The 24,017-nt window shown below is 41.8% G+C and overlaps 1 protein-coding gene across 4 annotated transcripts in view; it reads left to right on the top strand.

The window, feature by feature from the left end:
- PRKN (parkin RBR E3 ubiquitin protein ligase) overlaps positions 1–24,017 on the top strand; it is a 1,191,290-nt gene that overhangs the window by 235,941 nt on the left and 931,332 nt on the right. The window lies entirely within an intron of this gene.

The following is a 24,017-nucleotide window of genomic DNA, read 5'->3' as shown; positions in this document are numbered from 1 at the left end:
GTGGTGGGCAGGGGTGCAGCATCTGTGTGCTCTGGAAAGCAGCTTGCTTTTCATCCTGCTCCCTGGACTATCAGGGAGTGAGGGGAAAGTACTTGCATTCTGTGCATGCCTCCTCACACCTGGTTGGTGAGCTCCCTTCAGTAGCCAGGTGTGAGGAGGCATGCACAGAATGCAAGTACTTTCCCCTCAGTCCCTGATAGTCCAGGGAATGGGATGAAAAGCAAGCTGCATCCTGCTCTCCCCTTCCTCCTCCACCCCCCCCTCCCGCCCCGAAATGGCGCTCTTGGTTTTAGACTGTTTTGAATTCAGATTGTAAACTTTTGGGGCAGGGTGTCTCTCAGATTTTTGTTTGCACAGTGCCTTGTTTATGCTCCAATCCTTATCAGAGGAATTTTCTCAGGTATATCATGCCTTCTTGATTGTTGATCTCATAATGAACAGTGGATGGTGTGTTGTCTCTGGATAATTCCACCAACATAACATTTTAATTTTATGTTGATGGTTTAAATTTGTCCAACACAAAGTGTTTCTTATTCAGATAAGCCTCTCAGTATGGTGATACAAGCAATAACCTTGGATTACATGAGCTAGAAATCTTTACAAGTAATGTCATAAAAGGGTTCCCTTATTGATTTACATTCTCAGACTCTTTTTCCTCAGATTTGTCATTGGTTTAAGAAAATGGTTCAGAAAATCAGAGTAAGATGCAAATAAAAACAATTTTTTCCTTACTTTTGCTTTCTTCCACGTTACAAGCACACAGTTACAGGGTCAGAGACTAATCCTCTATATGCATCTGCATTTCATGGATGCAAAAATGCAGATGCAGTTTTGTACTAGCTAAAAGGCAGGTGGGTCTCAGCTCATTTGAAAATTTACCCCATAATTGTGCATTGTTTTATATCTGTCTGACTGTTAATTTTACATCCACATTATGACATAACTTAGAATATTGAAATTGAAAAAAACTTTTATTATAGCATAGTGACTTGGCGAAAGTATATTAGGTTTTTCTTTCAGCCTAGTGAAAAGCAAACTGCTTTATTGTTTGTTATATGTCCTGTACAGCAAATAGATAAAGGAAGTAATTTTAACTCAAGTTGTAGGAGGCTGTGCTTTTGAAAAAGGTAAATCTGAGTTGTTTCGCTGCTGCTGCTGTGAAATTTCACATTGTCATGGTGTTGGCACAGCAACAACTTTGAAGTCCTCTTAGTGGGCTGCTTTTTTTACAGATTTTTTTTTGTTATTTATGTTTTTGTGCCACTTCTTGAACAGTGCAAAGAGATTAGACAGTTTCACATATATAAACAATTTCTAACCAGGTTCTTATACAACAACTGAAGCTGCAGTGCTTAGAGATAAGAAAAAAGCTAGCTTTCTGCTCTCGTTGAAATCTGGGCCTCTGTCTCTTGAAACGGTATGTAAGGTTGTAAATTAGTACTAACTGATGGTGGTTTTGTGATGTAGACATGTGAGCATTTGCAACAGGACCAAGAGTACTGACATATTTACATAGAGGATACTCAGTACCCATAGATCACTAGTGACTAGGGCAGGATTTAAATATGTGATCAAGAGATGAAAGGTTCTCTATCTCCTTATTAATTAATAAAGACATATATAATCCTATTTATATATATTTCAAATAAAAGTACTTGCTTATATTAGCAGAGGATCTACTGCAGGCTGTAAGACTGAATAAAGTCTTAAACCTTTTTAGCCTTTCTTGCTCTGCTGCAGAGGGGCAGGTGGACAGAATATATTCTTTTGGGTGTACAGAGAATTCTAGCAATATAATACCTACTTTCCAAAAGACAGGACTTCTGTTCTGTAGTAGAGAACAACTGGCAGCCTTCCACAAACAATATTGCTTAGCCCTTGCACTAGATCTTATACTACAACAAAATACCACAACAGTTGTTTTCCCCCATGGAGAGAGGGTTGAAATTCCCCCCTATGCAAAACAGCTAAAATGTTAGGCAGGTAAATGGAAAATTCTATGATAAAAACTATTTTGTGATGTTTGAAACATCACTTATGTCTATTTCATATATAACTTGGCATTGTGTTCCCGAGGTTTTAATTTTTGTAATGAAAGCATAACGCTCCTTCACTGCACAGCAAACCCCATCATCTCTGGTCCCACCCCATTGTGCACACCCATCTGGAGCTCTTACCCCTCTTACTTCCCCAATCTCAACCCTCTCCTGCATCCCGAACCCCTCATTTCTGGATCCTCCTGGAGCTTGCAGTCCTGCAACCCAGATGCTATAACTTTCCTGTATCCCAACGTTCTGCCCCAGTCTGGAGCCTTCTCCCACACCACAAACTTTTCATCTGCCTCTTCCCTATGTTATTGGATGGGCACCTCCTGGGAAGGGGTAATGGGAGGTGAGTCGCTGGGAGGATAGAGAAGGGGGCAAAAAGGCATGAGCAGCAGGGCGGAGGGCCGGGGGGGGGGGGGGTCAATGAAGACTGCAAGTAGTGAGAAGCTAGCTGTCAGGCAAAGGGGCTAGGAGAGGGTGTGAAGAGGTGTGCAGGAGGTGGGGGCAAAGAGGTGTGTGAGTACATAAATGGTGAGTGGAGGAGTGCTGGGGGGTGTATGGAGAGATGCAAGTAGCGGATGGGGGACAAAGCAAAGAGGCACAAATAGGGGGTTGGGGATTTGGGGAGGGGCCCAAATGGGGCTGAGAGTGGAGTGTTGAAGGGGTTTTGGATGGAGGGGACTGAACTGGATGGCCCTCAGGCTGGGGCCCCAGTCAAAAGTTAAGCATTGTAGAAAATTGATAAGGAAAATGAAGGTACGAAAGAAGAAATCTATGGCAAAAATACACAGGAACAATAAGAAGGAAGGAGAGGGCTTTAAAAAAATAGATTAGGAACAGAGAGAATTCTGATAATGGTACTGGGACGTTAGTAGATAGAAATGGTAGAATTATCAATACTAATCCAGAAAAGGCAGACACATTGAGTAAATATTTCTGTTCTGAAGTTGAGGGAAAAACAGATGACATATACTGTGACAACTCTCTTCTGTGGGATATTAAACAGAAAATACTAAAGCAATACATTTTGAGTTATCAGGTCTAGAGATTTTATCCAAGAATATTAAAAGAGCTGGCTGAGAAGCTTGCTGGACTGATAATGTCCATTTTCAGTAACTCTTGAAGTGCTGGTGAAGAAGATTAGAAAAAAAATGCTGAGTCAATATTTAAAAGAGTAAAAGAGGTGACCTCGGTAATTATAGGCCTGTCATTCATACCTGCCAAGATAATGGAGTTGCTGATGCAGGACTCAGTTAATAAAGTATTAAAGAAAAGTAATGCAATTAATGCCAATCAACCTGGGTTTATGGAAAATCGATTCTGTCAAACTAATTTTATTTTTGATGAGGTTACAAGCTTGGTTTATAAAATTGATAGTACTGATGTGATAAATATAGATTTCTTTGAGTAGTTTGACTTCATAACACAACATTTTGATTAAAAATCTAGAATAATACAAAATTAACATGGCTCATTAAATAAATTAAAAACTGACTCATTGAAGGTCTCAAAATGTATATGTAAATAAGGAATTGTCATCAAGCAGGTGTGTTTTTAGCGGTATCCTCTAAGGATCAGTTTTTGTCCCTACAATGTATAACACTTTTATCAAAGACCTGGAAAAAAACATAATACCATCACTGGTAAAGTTTGCAGATTACACAAAAATTGGGGCAATAAAAAAAAGTGGTAAATAATGAAGAGGACAAATCCACTGATTCAGAGCAGTCTGGGTAATCTGGTAAATTTGGTGTAAGTAAATAATGTGTGTTTTCATTCATCTAAATGTAAATGTATACATCTGGGAGCAAAGATTGCAGGCCATACTTACTTTTTGGGGGACTTTATCCTGGGAAGAGTTGGGGGTCATGGTGGATAAGCAGCTTGAACATTAACTACCAGTGTGACTCTGTGAGCAAAAGAATTAATAGAATTCTGGGATACATAAACAGAGGAATCTCAAGCAGATGTAGCGAGGTCATTTTACGTCTGTATTTGGTACTGGTATGATTGCTGCTGGAATACTACATCCTGTTTAGTATCTACAGTTCAAGAGATGTTTGATGAATGGTTCTGAGAAGGGTCACAAGAATAATAAAGGCATGGGCAGTTGGTGAACGAAGGGGTGGGGGAGGCAAGATTCTAACCTCATCTCCAGCCCTGCCACTTCTGCTGAGGTCCCCCATGGGGAGGTGGGACAGTGCGCCGTGCGTCCCCCCTCCAATCATGGGGAGGAGAAGGGAGAGGGCGGGCGTGTACTTACCTCAGCCTCCCCGGCCTTTGAACACAGGCAGGGATGAGGGCATGTGGCGGAACCTGAGCCTCCCCAGCCCTGCAGCGCTGGGGGAGGGAGGAGGGCGCAGGGCACAGCCCAACTTCCTCAGGCCTGGAGTACTGGAAGAGGGAAAAGGGCACACAGCACAGCCTATGTTATACAGGAGGGCAGACTGACTAGGTGATCACAATAGTCCCTTCTGGCCTAGGAATCTACAAATCTGTGAATCCCTCTCTTATTCTTGTCTGTGCAAACACATGTACACACACACACACACGCCCCTTTCATACTGAGTTTCCACACCCCCTTCCTCCTCTGCCTTACAGTAGTAGATTAAAGATGCTCAAATCTATTTTGCTAGTCAAAGAAAAAGTTGAGGTAATAAGTACATAAACATAGGAAAGATTTCTGATAATAGAGAGCACTTCAATCTAACAGATGTGTCAAGAGCCAATGGATGGAAACTGAAGCTAGACAAATTAAGACTATAAATAAGGTGCACATTTTTAACAGTGAAGGTAATTAACCTTTGGAACAACTTATTTAGAGATATTGTGGGTTATCCATTACTGGAAATCTTTAAATCAGGATTAGATGTCTTTCTAAAACATGCTACAGCTTAGTCAAAATATATGGACATGGAGCAGGAGTCACTTGGTGAAATTCTGTGTGTGGTATTATGTGAGAGGGCAGACACTATAATAAAAAAAAAAATTCCTTTTGGTTTTAAAATCTATGGGTGAAATCCTGACCCTGTTGAAAACAATGAAAGTTGTACCATTGATTTTAGTCAGTGCATAATTTAATTTATATAGCCCTTGAAAGTTCCAGTTTGTATCAAAAGGGAATACAGGGAGTCCCCGAGTTACGCGGATCCGACTTATGTCGGATCCGCAGTTACGAACGGGTCTTTTCTCGCCCCGGAGGACGGGAGCGGCGGGACGCCCAAATGCGCCGCGGTCCGCCGCCCCCGTCCTCTGGTGCGAGGAAAAGCTGCTCCCTGTCTCCCTGGTCTGCAGGGAGACGGGGAGCAAATCCTTGGAGCACGCCCGCAGCGGGACAGCCCGGGCGCGCTTGAGCTGTCCCCCTGCAGGCGTGCTCCGCGGCTTTGCTCCCCATCTCCCGACCAGCAGACCAGAGAGATGGGGAGCTAAGCCTCGGAGCACGCCAGCAGTGGGACAGCCGCGGCGCGCCTGGACTGTCCCGCTGCGGGCGTGCTCCAAGGCTTTGCTGCGCGTCTCCCAGGTCAGCAGACCAGGGAGATGGAGCAAAGCCGTGGAGGACTTGGGCGGTCCCGCCACCCCCGTCTCCCTGGTCTGCTGGGGGAGGGGGGTGCAGCTAGTGGCCCCCCCCCCCCCAGCAGACCAGGCTTTTCTTGCCTACCCCTGGGGCAGAGCAGCCGGGGTGCTGCTGGGTTGTTCCAGTAGCGCAGCTCCTCGGCGCTACTGGATCAACCCAGCAGCACCCCAGCTGCTCTGCCCCAGGCGTCCTGATTCAGCCGCTGCTGGTCAGTTTCAGCAGCGGCTGACTTGGGGACGCCTGGGTTTCTTAAGTTGAATCTGTATGTAAGTCAGAATTGGCGTCCAGATTCAGCCACGGTTGAACCTGATCAGTTTCAGCAGCGGCTGACGCCAGTTCCGACTTACATACGGATTCAACTTAAGAACAAACCCACAGTCCCTATCTTGTACGTAACCCGGGGACTGCCTGTATATGATAAATATGATGCCAATGAAATTTTACCCATTTAAGGTTACAAGATATGACAGATGGAAGAGGGAGGATTCACTAGGGCTAGCAGGTGCTGATTTAGATAATGCTCTACAGGTTGAATTTGGTAGCCTTAACAATATCTGTGATACCCTGCTGAAGCATTCACATGACTTATTTTAGAGGACAGAATTGTTGGACAGAACAAATGGAAATTCTTGCACTGTTATGAGGTGACATACTCCCTCTGAGACAGGGGCTACGTCTATACTGCAGGCTTTTTGCACAAAAACTTGCGGAGCATCTACACTGCACGTGTGTTCTTACACAATTAAATTTACAGTAGGGCATCGGAACAGAGGGCTTCTTGCTCAAGAGTTATTCCTCCCCACAAGGAATAAGCCCTCTTGCGCAAGAGCTCTTGCTCAAGAAGGCAGTGTGGACGGGTAACAGGGGTTTCTTGCGCAAGAAACCTCTATGGCAAAAATGGCCATCAGAGCTCTCTTGCACAAGAGAGCGTCCACACTGCCATGGATGCTCTTTGGCAAAAGCACAGGGCAGTGTGGATGCGCTCTTGCGCAAGAATTTTTGAGCAGAAACTCTTGCGCAAAACAGTTCTTGTGCAAGAAGCCTGCAGTGTAGATGTATCCAGGGTGTGTCTACACTGCAGGGTTTAACTTGAAATAAGCTATACAAATTGATCTACGTCAATTGCGTAGCTTATTTCGAAATAGCTTATTTCACAATTGGGAGTGTCTACATAGCACTTATTTTGAAATAGAGCACTCTTCCTCCAAATTCCCTTATTCCTCATACAATGAGGGTTACAGGAGTCAGAGTAAAAATTCCTCCAGCTTGACAGTATTTTGACACTCTTTCAAAATAACTGCCTGCTGTGTAGACACGGACTAAATCATTTCAAAATAACGCTAGTTATTTTGAAATAGTGTTGCAATGTAGACGTACCCTTAGTGATCTTTAAGTCCCCAAGGCTTATTCATCAGTGTGGAAAGTACGTGGAAATTCCACTAGTCCATATCTCACTTGTGGTAGATGTCTCTTCTCTAGATTGGGAAATTCATATAGGTGGGTTGTATATCCAACATATTTGGTGATTCATCCCAGAACATTTTTGCAGCTTCAGGTAGTCTTGCATACGCTTTGGCATTTGGAGATCTCATTTATTCAAATTGATTGGGACTCAAATGAATACTCAGGTCAAAGTGTTTTACTCCAGCAAATAGGAAGAGACTGGGTCTGTCATCTTTATCAAAAAACCTCTCAAGGTGTGAAGGTTGGCAATGTTTCTCAAAAAATTCCTGACTGCCACTTACATTATGGGGAAATAGCATGTAGTAGCAGACTGATTCAGCTTGATGGGGACTGACCCATATGTTTGGTCCCAGATTGGACAGAGGATCAGACTTTTCTCAGTTAGGGCACACAAATATTGATTTTGTTGCTACACCTCTGAATAAAAGCTGTGTTCTTCCATTCTCTGATGGAAATGAACTTAAAGCAGTGACAGAATGACACATCTCCTGAGTCACTGAGTCCTTTATTTTTACATTAAATGTAACAAGGAGAAAGCTATTTATTGCCCACCTAGCCTGTACAGCAATTTTCAAAGTAATTTTTTCATAATGTTTTCAATGTCCATATCCAGACAACAAATTGACCAATATTAAATATGGATTTACATGATAAACTGTAATGACTGTGAAGAAGCTATTATGGCTAAATTACAGAATTATGACAGCACTGGGGTTTTTAATCTTGTTTTATTCCAATTTGAGCTTGCCACGGTGAGCCCTGACCGCTGCTGCCATCTGTCAAAAGGCCCCCCTGAGGCCACATTGCTCTCCCCCCTCTCACGCTGAGAGGTGGGGTACAATGGGGGGTATGGGAGAGACCTGTGAAATTCCAACTAGCAATTCTGTGAATCGCAAGGGTCTCCTGTAAAATATTTTCTTCTATCCTCTTCTATCTTACTCCTCTTTTTGTTCTCCCCTTTTTATGGCTACCATCAGCTCTATATATTTCTCTCTCTCATCCTCATTAGTTGGTACCCTACATCTTTCTTGCTTCACCTCTAGCTTTTCTGAATGTCACCGCCCCGCCCCCCTTCACCTTCCGCAGTGGCTTTCAGCTGACTGTGTGGGATCAAGTGGCGCAAGTGACCGTTTGGGCTCTGCGCTCCCCATGCAGCACGGGGAGTGCGGAGCCCAAACGGCAGTTTGGGCTCTGTGGTCCCCCGAGTGAGAGGCAGGAGGGGGAGGAGAAGAGAAAGAGAGAGGCAAGACGCGGCGGAGAGCTGAGAGAGAGACGGGGAGGCAGGAGGAGGAGGAGGAGAGAGAGAGACGGAGCGAGAGACCGGAGGCTCAGGAGAGAAGACCAATGTGGAGGAGAGACCTGAAAATCCTGTCTTATGACGTGCTAATTGGCTAGCTTCTAAATAAACACCTATTTCGAAAGACCCCTTATTCCTCCTACAATGAGGTTTACCGGGGTCTTTCGAAATAGGGGTTTATTTCGAAATTTGGCCACATGTAGATGTGAGTAAACACCGAAAGAGCGACTTCCAAGAAAAACCCCAGAGGAAGTATGCACTATTTGTGTCCTTCTCCCGAACTAACAGTTGTGTGTAGACATACCCCTATGTTTAATTGATTCTGCATTAATCAATTAAAAAGCATACAGATATGAAGTAAAGCTGCAGGGGGACTTGAATGTTTATGAGGAATAGTTAGGAAACAGTTCATTATATCTCTAATAAGTGAGGTGTTTAAGACCTTTTCATATATAGATCTCAAACTGCTGTAGATAGCTGAGTAAGTATATTGATTTTTGTAGATGTGGTAATTGAGGCTCAGTAAAAAATAAGTGATTAGCACAAGGTAAGAGGACAAGTTAGGGGCAGAACTTGAGACAGAGTTGTCCTGTATCATATCTACTGGACATGAGCTGAGTTCAAACACAATGAGGTGATACTGTTTTGGGGCAAATGAGTAATGTTTTTTGCACCCTAGTGTGTGAAACCATTATAAAAACCACAGAATATTACTTTGGGATCCTTTTGGGGGAGTTGCTGAATCTTGCAGTTTATCAACCAAATTACTAAAATGTTTATGTCTAAGGCTACCTTCAATTCTAATCAGGCACAGCAATTTTCAAACCAGTCTGAGCGTGAATGTAGTTTTTAGAGCACTTAGAGAAATCAGTTGTTAAGCTGTGATCACATCTTAGCATGAACTCTAGTGTAGCTACCACCCTTTTATAATATACATATCTACACATACATAGTCTAAACAGATCAAGTATGCACTCTAGCTGAGAGAGCAATCCTACAGAAACAAGTTCAACTGCATCCTGCATGTACACTACTCTTTTCAAAATATATATTATTTCTGCGAACAGATGATCAGTTATCCATATTATTCTTTTAAAGTTCATGTATTGTTTATATGATCAAACATGAGAATTTAGGTACTGGGTAAATATATATCGTGATATGCATGATTATTTCAGAAGCGTACATGATTTACTGGATAGCCCTTAGATTAGACTTCTGTACTGAATAAATAGAAATCTTGGCACATTTACTAATTTTGCAGATGCATGTTATTTACATAATCTCTCTTGTAATGGTATGCATAATATTTTCATGATCTGTTTGTGTTTTGTATTAATTAAAAAGGCAATTTGTTTTCTAATGGATCCTAAAATCTGTGTGGTGCTTTCTTTCATTTTTTCTTTGTTTATAGATTATGACCCAAAAGACTGCTGGTGATATTATTAATCTAATATGCTCTTCTAAAAGTCCTGTACATTTTTGTTTAAAATGTTAAATTATATTTTTAATATTTTTTCTTCAGAATAACTGAAGGTCACTAATAGGTTTAAAGGCCTGTATTATTTTACTTTGAATACCAAACATACTTTTTTAAATCATGTTCAGAAAAAGTCTTAAAAGGCAAACTTCTATTTCACCCTACCCCATTCACCACAGATAAATTATTTCTTTGCTGACTTTGTGGATGTTAAATCTCTGGCTTTAGGAAATATTTACAGTTGAAGTAAACCCCATAAAATATAGATTTATGTAACAGAGTTGCTGACACCGCCAGAGACAACTTTAATGAAATTGTAATTTATGCAACAAAATTAAGATTGTTTGGTATGGATCAATTGTGTGTGTGAATGTATAAAGTAGCATTCATATTTATTTATTTATTTATTGCAGTGCATATATATGTTCTGCCCTGAGCTATATCTTAAGGGTTGCTGTTAATTTAAGTCCCTGAAAAGCCCATTAAACATGTATGTTTAATGTTTTCTTAGTGATTAGTGCTAGCTTTCACTTGGAAGGTAAAAGTCATTAATCTATGTTCTTCCTCTTTGGCTTTCTTTTAAAAAAGTGATATCTGCATTTTTCACTTCTACCTGCTTCTATTGTGATCATTTCCTGTGCTCCATTATATTAGTCTTTAGACCAGGGCTAGAAAAGATGCCCCCCAGGGACAGGATCCAGCCCACCTAACACTTTGATCTGGCCCACAGACTGCATCTGGGGGTTTCTATTTATAGCCTGTTGCCTGGGCCACCAAATTTCCAGGTAGTGGCTCAGGCAGCCAGATCCTATTTAAATGACTCTCAGCTCCTCATCACGATGCTGCTCTGGCAGGGACCAGAGCCACGGGCCTTTCAAATAGCCACAGCAACCCCGGGTGGCTGCCAGGCAATGCAGTAGTGGCAAGCCTGGAGTTGTGAGCCCTTTGCTGTGTTTTTAATTCACGGCCTCCGGCCTCAGACAACTCTGGGGGGAGGCTAGTCCCTAGCCCCACCACTTCTGCTCCATGTCCCGCCTTCTGGGGGTGGAGCAGGCCCATGATTGCCTCCCAAAATTCATGAAGTGGCCCCCTTGCGAAAATTATTGCCCACCCCTACTTTACACAATTTGTGAGGCCTGAACAAGTTGGCTGTACATTTATGCAGATTGCCTAAGGAAAAATAGTGGATGCTATCCCTGTGTTGGTACCTAAAAGCTTGATCATTCTGACAGACACAGCTGCTGCCCCCAATGATGATATTAACATAAGGATGATTCTGCCCTCAGGCATGATTTTGAGGCCTCGGTGGATATCCTTGAGGTTTTTTTTTCCCCCCATGTACATATTTGCTTTGGTAGTTTCTTGCTCGTCATTAGAGAACATATTTCAAAAGGTATAGATAAAAATTGCAGAGGACTCAGGAAGTAGCAAGATGTTGCATTTCATTAGGTATGTTCCTAATTGGAAGTATATGTGTAAAAATATTTGCAGTTGCAGGAGAGTAATTGCATTTTAAAACCCCAGTTTTCAGAGAATAAAATCTGTTGACAGCTGACAGAGAGCCTAACTGAGGTATTAGTACCATGTGTTTGAATTGTTTTTAGAGTTGCCAACCCCTCCAGGTTTGTCCTGGAGTCTCCAGGAATTAAAGAATAATCTGTAATTAAAAATATAAGGAATATGTCCAAACAAAACTGTCATTCCTAACTACTGCCCAGATATGGTACATGTTATTGTTAATGGCCAGCTCTGTAAACAAGAACTCAATCTTATGAAGGTGGTTTTTGTGTGTGACAGTTTTCTTTATCCAAGAAAAAAATATTTCCCATGCTACTGAAAGATCTAGTTGAATTATCTGATTAGTGTCTCCAAAGAAGAGGTCTGTAATCCCTTCTGAGAACATAGTTTATTTATCAGCCCACAGGTTAAATTTATACTTTTGATGAGTCAGGTTTAGGAATCACAAACACAAGACTAGTCTTATTCCTGTTGATATTTTGGTGTAGCAACTTACTGAGGTTGGGCTTCTTTGGCAGGATTTTTATGCTTTAGTATAAGAATATGGGGGAAAAAAGGTTGCCTATAACAATTTTGTATTGTGGGTCTATACGTAGCGTGACACTTCCTTCTAGAAACAGTAAGGAATAGAAAATCTTCTCTTAAATTTAAAAAGCATGTGTGTATGCATATGTATAATATTGTGATGGCATCTGTATAAAAAGTCAAGTCCAATGTGTTGGTCTGTGCATCTTAGCCATTCAGTAGCTATGCATGGGCCTTATGGAAGTCCATCCGAACTAGCTACTCCGTGCCGCGTGTAGCCGCGCGGCACGGGGTTCGAACTAGCCAGCATTTAAAAATGGCGCCAGCCGGCTTCATGCAAATGAACCCCGGGAAATTCAAATCCCGGGCTTCATTTGCAATTGCGGATGACTACATTACCCCTGCTAGTTCGAACTAGTGGGGTAGTGTAGACATACCCTGAGGGAACCACACTGCCATGCAGATTTTTCATTTCTCTGCTGTTTGGATCATTACAAGGGTTTGTGCTAAGAAATTAAAAAGCAGAGAGCTCCACAGTCAAACTGGGTTAACCCTAAATAGACATTCAGTGCTGACAGATTACTATATCTTTGTCACCTTTTAGAATCATAGACTCAATTCATTTGTGTATGTATGTTTCCTGCTTTAGCCTATAAGTAATTCTCTTATTTCTTTTACCTAGTTAATAAAGCTTCAGTTAGTTTACTATAGAATTAATTACCAGCATTGTCTTGGATTGGGATCTAAAGTACAAGATGATCTGGGGTAAGTGATTGGTCTCTTGAGACTGGAAGCAACACGATCCCTTTATGCAGAGGGGGGTTGGGTTTTACCCATTGTTTCCCCATGGAGAACGCTATTTCGAATTAGTTTTTGTGTCTAGATGCATTATTTCGAATTAGCTTATTTCAAATTAACTAATTCAAAATGAGTTAATTTGAATTAGTGCTGTAGTGTAGACATACCCTTACAGAGATCCAGGTGTTCACATTTGTTAAGGAGTTGATGAAATCTAATTATAGTACAGGCCACCAGTTTGGGTCTCGAATGTGCTTTTGACAGTCTGCTCTAAGATTGACACTCTCAGTCACGAGCTACCCCAGGCACTGTGAGTGGCCATCTCATTCATATCAGCATTCAGGGATTCTGCTAGTGATATAAAAATTATAGAGGAAAATGGCCAATATACTGAAGATTTAGAATGCTCTTGAATGCTAAATTAACAAAAATATAGCCTTCTTATGAGATTTTTCCTTACTTTGCTTTTAGAATTTACTTCTTCAGACTTTGGATTTACCAGTCAACTGCTCCTTCATGGTGACAATGATTGATAGTTGGCTGACTATCCAACTACTTAAATAGGCCTATTTTGTCACAAAATGCAAGTGTGTATTATGTATAAGCCACAACTAAGACCGTAAAATTTGTTCATGTAAAGAAATACAAATTTAATTTGCTCTGACCAGGATTTCTAACAATTTATCATTTTAATTTATGCACTGTCTTAGCATAAAAATCTTAAGTGGCTCTAGCCTATTCTGAGAAGAAATGTTGAATAAAGTAACACTACTTCAAGAATACTACCTATTTTCACTTAGTTTTGAAGCATCATTGACACGTTCTCATATAATTAAAATATTTTTTAGAAAATGATACATAATAGAACCATGCACTCAACAAAGAGAGAAGTGAAATCTGTCAATGATAGATTGATGGGGGGAATTGGAGCCTCTATACTCTGGGCTTCAGTTTCTGTTAAACCGTATTGTTTACTGTATTGATTAGTGAACATTTAACTTGCTTGTACCACTTGAAAATCACAGTAACAGTAAAATTAAGCACTTTCTGCATCATGGTTTTCCCTGTTAAAAATAATCTCCTTCAGATAGGGAGCCAACTGTTTTGTTATTTTTCTCTCCCACTGCTGAAAGGAAGCAAATCAATTTTTCAAAGCATCTTTGTTATGGAACAAAGAATGGACAGTGAAAATCCAACTTCTTTGAGTACCATCCCTTTGAGTGCGCTCCGCTTTAGGCATTCATTCACCCCTGGGCCTTTGATTGGAGATTTTTGATAGCAGTATATGTTCACCTTGTGCATGTGCTCTATACATCTTCATACCCTGTAGCAAGGACATAGGGCATGTCTAGACTACATCCCCCTTTCGAAAGAGGGATGTAAATTAGACAGATTGAAATTGCAAATGAAGCTGGGATTTAAATTTTCCGTGCTTCATTTGTATAATGGCAGCCTCACGTTCTTTCGAAAATGGCTTTTCTAAAGTAAAAACGCTGTCTAGATGGGGTTTTGAGGAGTATAGACCCTCTGACCCCCCAGGATCTTTTGAAAAAGGGTTGTTTTTTTTTTCAAAAGAACCCCATCTAGATGGCAGTTTTACTTTCAAAAAGCCCTTTGTCGAAAGAATGTACAGCCTCCATTGAGCAAATGAAGCACGGGAAATTTAAATCCCGGCTTTATTCGCAATTTCAATCCGTGTAATTTACAACCCTCTTTTGAAAGAGGGATGTATAGATGAACAGATGAACCACTGCCAGTTCCTTTTATGACGACCTTTATCCTGAGATGGACACTGTGCACACTTCTCCTAATATTGTCTTTATGTTGTTATATAGTTAGTATACAGTTAATTCCTTTTGGGGCTCTTGCCCGTTCCCTTTTACTTGTTACCCCATCTGCAGGGTCATTTTGAATGTTTATCTTATGGGGTGTGTGCCAGGATTCCCAAGCTCAGAGGATAAGGATCTGATACCTTGTCTGTGTACAAACCCAGATCACAGAGAGCTTCAAAGGGTAGGATTTGTGCTAACCAGTCTACTGTAGGATCTTGGTCACTAAGGCCATGTCTACACTATTGATCAGATTAAAGCAGCTGCAGTCAATCTTCTGGGGTTCAAATTAGTAGGTCCAGTGAAGCTATGCTAATTCAAATTGAGAGTGTACTCCCGTCAAAGCCAGTAGTGCTGCTTCTATGAGGAGTAAGGGAAATTGAAGGGACAGTATGCTCCCTTAGACTTCAGGCAGTATGGATGGTGCCAAAATTTGACTTAAAATACTTCAAATTAAGCTACTTAATTAACGTAGCTGAATTTGTGAATCTTAGTTAAAACTTATCTTCTAACGTTGACCAGAGATATGAGTTGCAAGGGAGTACATGGCTGCTAACCTGGCCACCTTGAGATCCCAGTCACTGTGAAAGCCTCTGGGACTAAGTTGCCTGCCACCTTGCACTCTAACCCAGTCACTGGAGACCTCAGTCCCAAAGAGGAGTGCTGTTGGGGTTCCAAGTGTTCTGGTAATGTGCAGATGTCTAATGTTGCTTCTAAGACACATACCTACCAAGAAGGACCTGGCACCACAGACCTCCAATATTTCTAGCGGTCATATCCACACAAGCAGGAGATCAGCACCATCAGACTTCCTTGTTCCCTCAGTGCATACTATGGCATCCCGTACTACTGCATCTCAGTGTGTGCTTGAGCATGCTCATCTCTCAATGCAAACTAGCCAGGTAATTACCTCAGTACAAATACCGACTTCCAATGTTCCCCTGCTATCACAAATGGATTGATATCCAATTAACGATAGTCTCCATTGTACCTGAACCACAAACCTCATGACATGGGGATCTTCTGAGCCACTAACTACTCATTTTTCATTGAGATCCTCTCCTTTTCTGACTTCCACCCTCCAGGGAAAACAGTTATCACTTCCATTACAATATGTGCAAGCGGATTCTGATTGAGACTCTCAGTTCTCTGTTCAAAAAGTCTCTCATTTAATCTTTCAGCACTCAGAGAGAAGAGAGGATAGATGAATTCTGCTTTCAAAGGCTGACCAACAATAACTAATTCCTCTTATGCTCTATGGTTTTTCCAAGTGGCTTTACTGGGATCCATTGTGTTGTAGGCTTTGTACTAACGAGCAGTTTTTAAGGGCCCCAAATCATCCAAGGGAGCATAAATAGCCACATCCTCCTATGCCCTCAGTCCCTCCTCACCATCCAGAAACAGTAGATAAGACCTTTGAATAGCTGGAGGCATGGGTTGACATGTAGACATCTTAAACAGATGAGGCTTTAATGCAGGACTGAGCAATAAGTGGTCCTCAGGCCAGACACAGATTGCATAGGTTATCAGCTGGTGAGTCGCCAGATGGTTTGTTTACCTGCGCGTCCACAGATACAGCCACATGCATCTCCCATTGGATGTAGTTCATTGTTCCTGGTCAATGGGAGCTGTGGAAGTGGCACAGAGCAGGCCAGCACTTCTTGCAGCTCCCAATGCTGGGAATGGTGAACCGCAGCCAGCAGGAGCTGCAAGTGGCTTAACCCACGGACACTCAGATAAACAAGCTATCTGGCGACTGCATCCAGCCCTTGGGCCACTTATTGCCCACTCCTGCTGTAATGCCTCCACTACTTTGTATGGGAGGATGACTTACAGTTCCAAGAGCTGATGAAGCAATGTACTGCAGATGTACTTCACATTCCTTTTGAGGAAATGCAGAACCCCCATCATAAACTCATGGATGTTTTACATTCCTTATCTTTGACGTGGCACTTCTGATTAATGAGGCTCTTCTAAAGCCAGCTGAGATTTGGCAGACTCCCTGGAAATATGGTGACAAAAAATGTTGCGCCCCGGCCAAAGATATAGAATTTTTATTCTGACATCTGACACAAATTCCTTGGTTGTGGATTCAATCAGTGAACTTCGGAGGCAGCACAATAGCAAGGCTGTCCCATATAACAAGGGCCAACAGTGTCTTCATCTTTTTGGTTACCAAAGCAACTCCCCTGCAACATTATAAATCAGCACAGTAAATAATCAGGTGCTTCTGTCAAATAGATTGTGATGCCATGAGCATCTTGGTTCCCACTGTCTTTCATAAAGAGGTACAATCTTCTATAAAAGACATTGATTCTAATAGTTGCAAGTTATTTTTAAGTATCAGAGGGGTAGCGGTGTTAGTCTGAATCTGCAAAAGCGTCTGACGAAATGGGTCTTTGCCCACGAAAGCTTATGCTCAGGGCCCACTGCTTAGGCTGCTGAGGCTCCATTCTTCCCTGGTCCATTAATGCTCCTGATTCCAATCCGCCAGTTTTCCCTGAGTGTTCCAGCCCCAGAGCATCCATCAGGTCACCGACAATGCTGGACCAGGGATGTTCAGATTACAGAGGTTCAACATGGACTATAATTCACATGGTACAAAACATCACTCACTAATCTCAGTGCTCCTACATTATCTACGTACTGCAGGGTGAATCAAGGCCATTCATTTGTTTTGTTTTAAAGCTAGTTAATAAAAATCTCAAGTAAAATTTTTCTGTTAGCCAAATCCTGCAGTCCCTGCTCTGTCCTTACTCAGACAAAATTCCCATGTAATTCAATTTACTCAATAAGGACTACATGATTCTGTTACAGGACTTTTAAAAACTAGGCTCAATTTTCTAAAATTATATTATGGTACATTGTATATTGTGTGTGATGATAAATGCTTGTGTGGAGAGTATTTTAAATATACTCAAGATTTGGAGAGTATTATAAAAATATTAGAATATACTCCACTCAGACAACTGTGATGTGTAATGCTAGAGCATCTGAAATATGTACTTCCTTTCTGCAATTGGCTACCTATTTTGTAGCAGCTATAGTTTATGATGCAATATTTTTAGCATTCAGGTCATAACATATTATATAGTGTGGCAAAAGTGGCCTCTGGCTATTTTGCTGGATGGCGGACTTAAGATCTAAATCATATCTTAAGAGTTTTCTCCCTAAGGGACACTTATTATTTGGGTATAAGCTAGATACCAGGGCAAGATGAAGTGTGCAAACTTTTAAAATTACTGCCATAGGGAAGAGAGAAGCAGGCAGAACATTGAAGGATGCAAGAGGGACAAAGTTATCTTTGAAATTTGGAAAATCCTCAAGCTTTGCTCCAGGAATCTCCTATTTTTGTTTGTTTCAGAACAAAAGACAGGCACAGATAAATCTTTTCTCTTATACTGTAAGAACTGCATCTTTGACGACTACACATTTTTTATAGTGCCATAGTAACTAAGACTAAAAGGGTTAAATTATTTCATTCGCATCAGAGTTAATCCTGGATTACTTCGCTAATATCAGTGATATTACTCAGAATTTACACTAGTTAACTGTGAGCAGCATTTATCCCAAAGAGTTCAAACAAGCAGCTGCTTAAAAACGTGTTAAACTGGAAATTGTATTCCTTTTAAAGTACCTAAGTATCAGAGGTTGTACGTGGAATTCCTGCTGACAGAAATCTAGAGGCTTCTGTAAACATGGCCATATGTTGCCTGTGTTGTGGATAGCTAGGCTGGCAACCAGTTATGCCACCTGCAGCTGCACATTGGCAGAATATGGGAAGGTGCTAACCCTATTTTTGTTCTTCTATCTCATTTTTTCTTTCAAAGAAGAGCTGGAAAGGGGTGTTGCTGAGGATGGCATAGCTCCCACAGCACAGGTAGCCAGCCAGTAGCAGCCATGCTTACAGAATCTATAGCTGTATTGGCACGGGCCTGGTAGCCTCAAGATTAATGAACAGATTTTGGAGATTGCTGCAGGAGCTCTCACATAAACCTCAGATTTGCAGGCCCTCATCTGAGAGCCCCTGCTGTTGCTGAAGTGTTGTATGTTGGCTTTGCTCTCTTGCTGCCCAGTTGCCTGACCAGTCTCTTGCCCTGATAATCTTAGGGTACGTCTAGACTACATGCCTCTGGCGACAGAGGCATGTAGATTAGGCTACCCGACAGAGTAAAATGAAGCGGCGATTTAAATAATCGCCGCTTCATTTAAATTTACATGGCTGCCGCGTTGAGCCGACAAACAGCTGATTAGCTGTTTGTCGGCTCAGCGCGATAGTCTGGACGCTCCCCTGCCGACATCAAAGGGAGTTGTCGACAACCCAGGTATGCCTCATCCCATGGGCATACCTGGGTTGTCGACAACTCCCTTTGATGTCGGCAGGGGAGCGTCCAGACTATCGCGCTAAGCCGACAAACAGCTGATCAGCTGTTTGTCGGCTCAACGCGGCAGCCATGTAAATTTAAATGAAGCGGCGATTATTTAAATTGCCGCTTCATTTTACTCTGTCGGGTAGCCTAATCTACATGCCTCTGTCGCCAGAGGCATTAGTCTAGACGTACCCTAAGTGTACATCTACATTAGGAAATTATTTTGAAATAACTCCCAAAATAACTATTTTGAAATAAGCATTATGACTCATGGAAAGCAGGAGTTGTTATTTTGAAATAACCAGCCTGTTACAGGCAGTCCCCGACTTACGCAGATCCGACTTATGTCTGATCCGCACTTACGAACGGGGCTTTCTCGCCCCGGAGCTCGCAGGCAGCGGTCCGCCACCTCGACCTCCGGGGCGAGAAAAGCTGCTCCCGGTGCCCCTGGTCTGCTGGGGACTGTCTCCAGCAGACCAGGGGCACCAGGAGCAAAGCCGCAGCGGCGGCGGGTCCCGCGCCAGAGCAAAGCCTCAGAGGCGCGGCACCCTGCCGCTGCGGCTTTGCTCCCCCTGTCCCTGGTCTGCTGGGGGCGGGGGGGCGCAGCTAGTGTGCCCCCCCCAGCAGACCAGGTTTTGTTGTGGACCCTGGGGCAGAGCAGCTGGGGCGCTGCCGGTTGGTCCAGCAGCGCCGCTCTGGGCACTGCTGGAGCAACCCAGCAGCACCCCAGCTGCTCTGCCCCAGGCGTCCCCAAGTCAGCCGCTGCTGAAACTGACCAGCGCTGACTACAGGAAGCCCGAGGCACAGTTGCTCTGCCCCGGGCTTCCTGGAATCAGTCGCTGATCAGTTTCAGCAGCAGCTGACTTGGGGACTTGGGGTTCTTAAGTTGATTCTGTATGTAAGTCAGAACTGGCGGTCAGTTTCAGCAGCGGCTGAATCTGGACACCAGTTCCGACTTACATACAGATTCAACTTAAGAACAAACCTACAGTCCCTATCTTGTACGTAACCCGGGGACTGCCTGTATTTCGAAATAACGGACAGGGTAGTGTGGACGCTCCGCTTGTTATTTCAAAATATGGGGAGTTATTTCAAAATAATTCCCTAGTATAGACAAGGGCTTAGAATTATAGAAATGTAGGGCTGGAAGGAATCTCTGGATGTCATCTATTCCTTCTCCCTATCCTGACTCAGAATTAAATTAACTTGTCAGGGATGGTCTAGCTTTTAATCTGCTCTTAAAAGCCTGTAATGATAAACATCTCACAACCTCTCTTGTAAATACTATTCCAGTATTTAACAATCCTTACTTTTGGCCAGGCATACACAAACATTTACATGGGTTAAGTGATTCACCTAGGGGCTTAAAAATCCACACTTTGGAGCGATTCAGTCATGCTGGCCTAAGCCTTGGTGCAGAGAGCACTATGTGGATGGGCGATGTTTTCCTGTTGACATAGTAGAATCGTCACTGAAGCACTACAGAGGCATGGCTGCACCAAAGCTTTTCCAAATACCTGACTTAAATCTCCCTCGGTGATTAAGATGAATACTTTGAACTTTAAAGTTTGTATTTTTGCTGGTATTAACAGCCATTCTTGAGAAACACAGAGGTGAATTAGGTTCTGTATCTCAAGAGAGCACTTGTGACAGAAAGGTTACACATTATGTTCTCAAGATTTAGCAGTTTGAGGTGAGGCTTAATTTTGCATTTTCATCCTGTGTTTTGAAAGAGGTCAGACTAGGGTTACATCTATACGGCAGCCTTCTTCTGTAAAAGTTTATGCAAATGAAGCGTGGAATAGCATATTGCCACACTTCGTTTGCATAATTAATTAGGGGCCATTTTTGCGCAAGAGGTCTTTGTGCAAAAAGGAGCTGTGTAGACCCCCTCTTGTGTAAGAGCCTAGGTGATTGAGCATTATTCTTCCTGGTAACATATATGATTGCACAGGGATGGAATGGGAACATGAAATAAACTTGTGAATTCAGTTATGAAGGAATTAAGGAGACTGAGGTCAGAGTGAGTATATGTTTGTCATGCCTCTATTATTATGAGCCGATGGCTTCCCACCCAGTTCCGGATACCATACACATAGGCCATAGCAGGCTTTACCCCTTTTTCTTGAGGTTTGGACTCAATGACAATAGGAACTGAAAAAGAAATGGCACAAAAGCCCGCTCAGCTTTTCATTGTACGGATAGCTACTCCTAAAATTCCTCTCTCAGGATTGTTCAGTCACACAGCCTTTTTTTTTCTGAAGAACCACTACAAAAATACATTATCAGATAGTTACAGTTATGAAACTGCAGTATAGTATTATTATATACAATATTATGTACAAAAGAAGCAAAATTTACCACTTGGATTGCATTATTTTATTTACATTAACTTTTACTATAACATCTGTAGGGGTTTTTTGTTTGTTTGTTTCTGGTTTGTTTTGTAAATTGGTACCCATCATAGCTTGCAATGGGGAGATAACAAATGTCTCTGTGAAGTTGGAAAAATCCCATCTTACTGAAGTACCACTACTTATTTGCATGTATATCATAGTCTAGGTTTTCAGCTCAGACCTAATGAGACTTGTCATAATGAGTATGTAGGTGTCATAGGAGAAAAAATGTCAGATTTCACGGGGAATGTGAAATAAAGGTAATTTGTTATGCTCTGGAATTTTAGGGCTTGCTTTCACTAAGGCTGTGTCTACATTGGCATGAACATGCTGCCTGACTACACTGGTGGGGAATTCTTGCGCAAGAACACTGACATTCTAATGTGTGAAATCAGTGCTTCTTGTGCAAGAACAATGATGCTCCCGCTCAGGAATAATCCCTCTTGCGCAACTGTTCTTGCACAAGAGGCCAGTGTAGACTGGCAACATGAATTTCTTGCGCAAGAAAGCCCAATGGCTAAAATGGCCATCGGAGCTTTCTCGCGCAAGAGAGCGTCTACACTGGCACGAATGCTTTTGCGCAAAAGCACATCTCTTGCGCAAAAGCACATGCCAGTGTAGACACTCTCTTGCACAAATACTTTAATGCAAAAACTCTTGCGTTAAAAGTATTTGCGCAAAATCTTGCCAATACAGACGTAGCCTAAGGGTGTGTGAATTGCAGAGGATACAAGAATGGTGTTCTCTAACTGCCCCATTTGGACACTGCTGGCACGAACTAAAAAGGTGTCCTAGTTCATGTTAGCATAGTCCTTGTTCACGCAAAACTAAATTGACACAATTTTGGTACCTTTTTCTTTACACCAGCAGCATCCAGGTGAGGCAATTAGAGCACAACACTTAGGTGCAGACTGGAATTCACGTCTATGTGCAGTATAGACATAGCCTAAGTGACTTGGATTGGAATTGCATTACAGTCTTGGAGATATAATAATATATCACCTGTCCTGCCACGGATTTTGTGCCTTTCTGCATGAATTGCATTGTATTACACTGAGTACTTGTTTAACAAAAAATTATTGCTTCAAGACTGCATTTTTGTTTCTAAATATGGTATTCAATATACAAACACAGAATGGTTAAGATATAGAATTTGGAATTTGATATATAGAATTTGATGTAATGTTCCAGGATCCTTGGATTGAAAGTATATTAATCACCAGTGTAGCATCAGTTTAAATTTTGTGCAACATGCTGGATGAGCATGATCCTGCATTAATGAAGTGAATGACAGCTTTGCCATTGACTTCAATGGGCATATATTAGACTATATTATGGATGTGAAGTTGTAAATGTACACATGGTTAACCGATGAGTCTGGGCTCAGTTAACTTGTATGGTTGCACGCACCCCTCCCCACCCCATTCCCACACTGCTGCCACTTTATCTGTATCTGTATTTAAACTGGCTTCTCTTGAGTGGCAGCTCCTGGATGGCTGCCCCCCCCCCCCCCCCGCCCCTCTCCCCGTGTAAATGTAATGTTCAGCGATTACATGTTTACCTGAATAAATGCATTTTAACGTCCAGGGCTTATATATGGCTAAGGAGATTACTTGATCAGGAAAAGAGGCTTTTTTAAAGGAAATTACCATATGAATATACCATTAGATTAGCTATTTATATATTTTTCCAAAAATGCAAAGAGAATTTGGGTATAAATAATTCACAGGAAATATTACTAAATTATTAATGGAGGAATTTCCCTTCTATCTCAGATTAAGAGGGATGGTTCCTCAGAGAATTTGTTGACTGTGAGATCTGCTAAGTTTATATGTTATCTCATCACAGTCCCATAAAGTACTGAATGTGCTTGCATATTCTTAGCAAGGTATGTGGTAAGATTCTATTTTACTTTTTTTTTTTAACTGCATGTGTGCCAGCTTAGGACAGAGAGGTGAGGTTACAGTTCAGTTACTGGGTTTCAACCAGTGTTCCACCCGCAATATATAACACAGAAGGTGTGAATATTTACATATTTCAACTTCAGATTTACTTTCCATGAGCTTTCATTTGAGCAAAACTCAATTGCTCCAATTTTAATTTAAAGTGAACATGAAACAATACACAGACTAAAAAATTACTTGAAATTTTGAGCTAATATTTATGGAATTTTTTGTCAATGGTCAACCAGCTTTAGCTATAACTAAGAATGTTGCTGATCAGAGAGACATATTTCTCCCAGGGGAGAGAGTAACCCCACAGTATAAGTGGTTATACAGGGGAGTATTATAATGCAGTTTACATGACGCTACACCATACAATCATTTGGGCACTGAAGCTGGTAAAAAATACAGCTGCTACATGATACAGCAGCTTCAGGATCTACACTGGCAGCCTATTGGTCTCTGGAGTTTAACATATAGATTCAGACCTATAAAACCCTAAATGGCCTGGGACAAGCCTGACTTTCATGTGTTATACAGGAAAGAATTATGCGGTTTTATGAACAAGAAAATGATTAGGAACTGGCTGTTTTGTAATGTTAACAGTAATATGAGTCCTTGGTTCAGTGACACAGAATTGGTTAAACATTTTCACCTTTGGTCCAGGTTAATGTATTAGACCCCAGAATAGCACCTCAGCATACCAAAGCTTTATCCTAATAGTTTGTTCACAAATAGGACAAGCCAGCTTCTGCAGAGAGTGATGTAGATTTTCTTT

The sequence above is a fragment of the Pelodiscus sinensis genome, chromosome 3 (genome assembly GCF_049634645.1).
Source record: "Pelodiscus sinensis isolate JC-2024 chromosome 3, ASM4963464v1, whole genome shotgun sequence".
NCBI classification, from domain to species: Eukaryota; Metazoa; Chordata; order Testudines; family Trionychidae; genus Pelodiscus; species Pelodiscus sinensis.
Note: the sequence above shows the minus strand (reverse complement) of the source record. Positions and strands in the feature narration are given on the sequence as shown.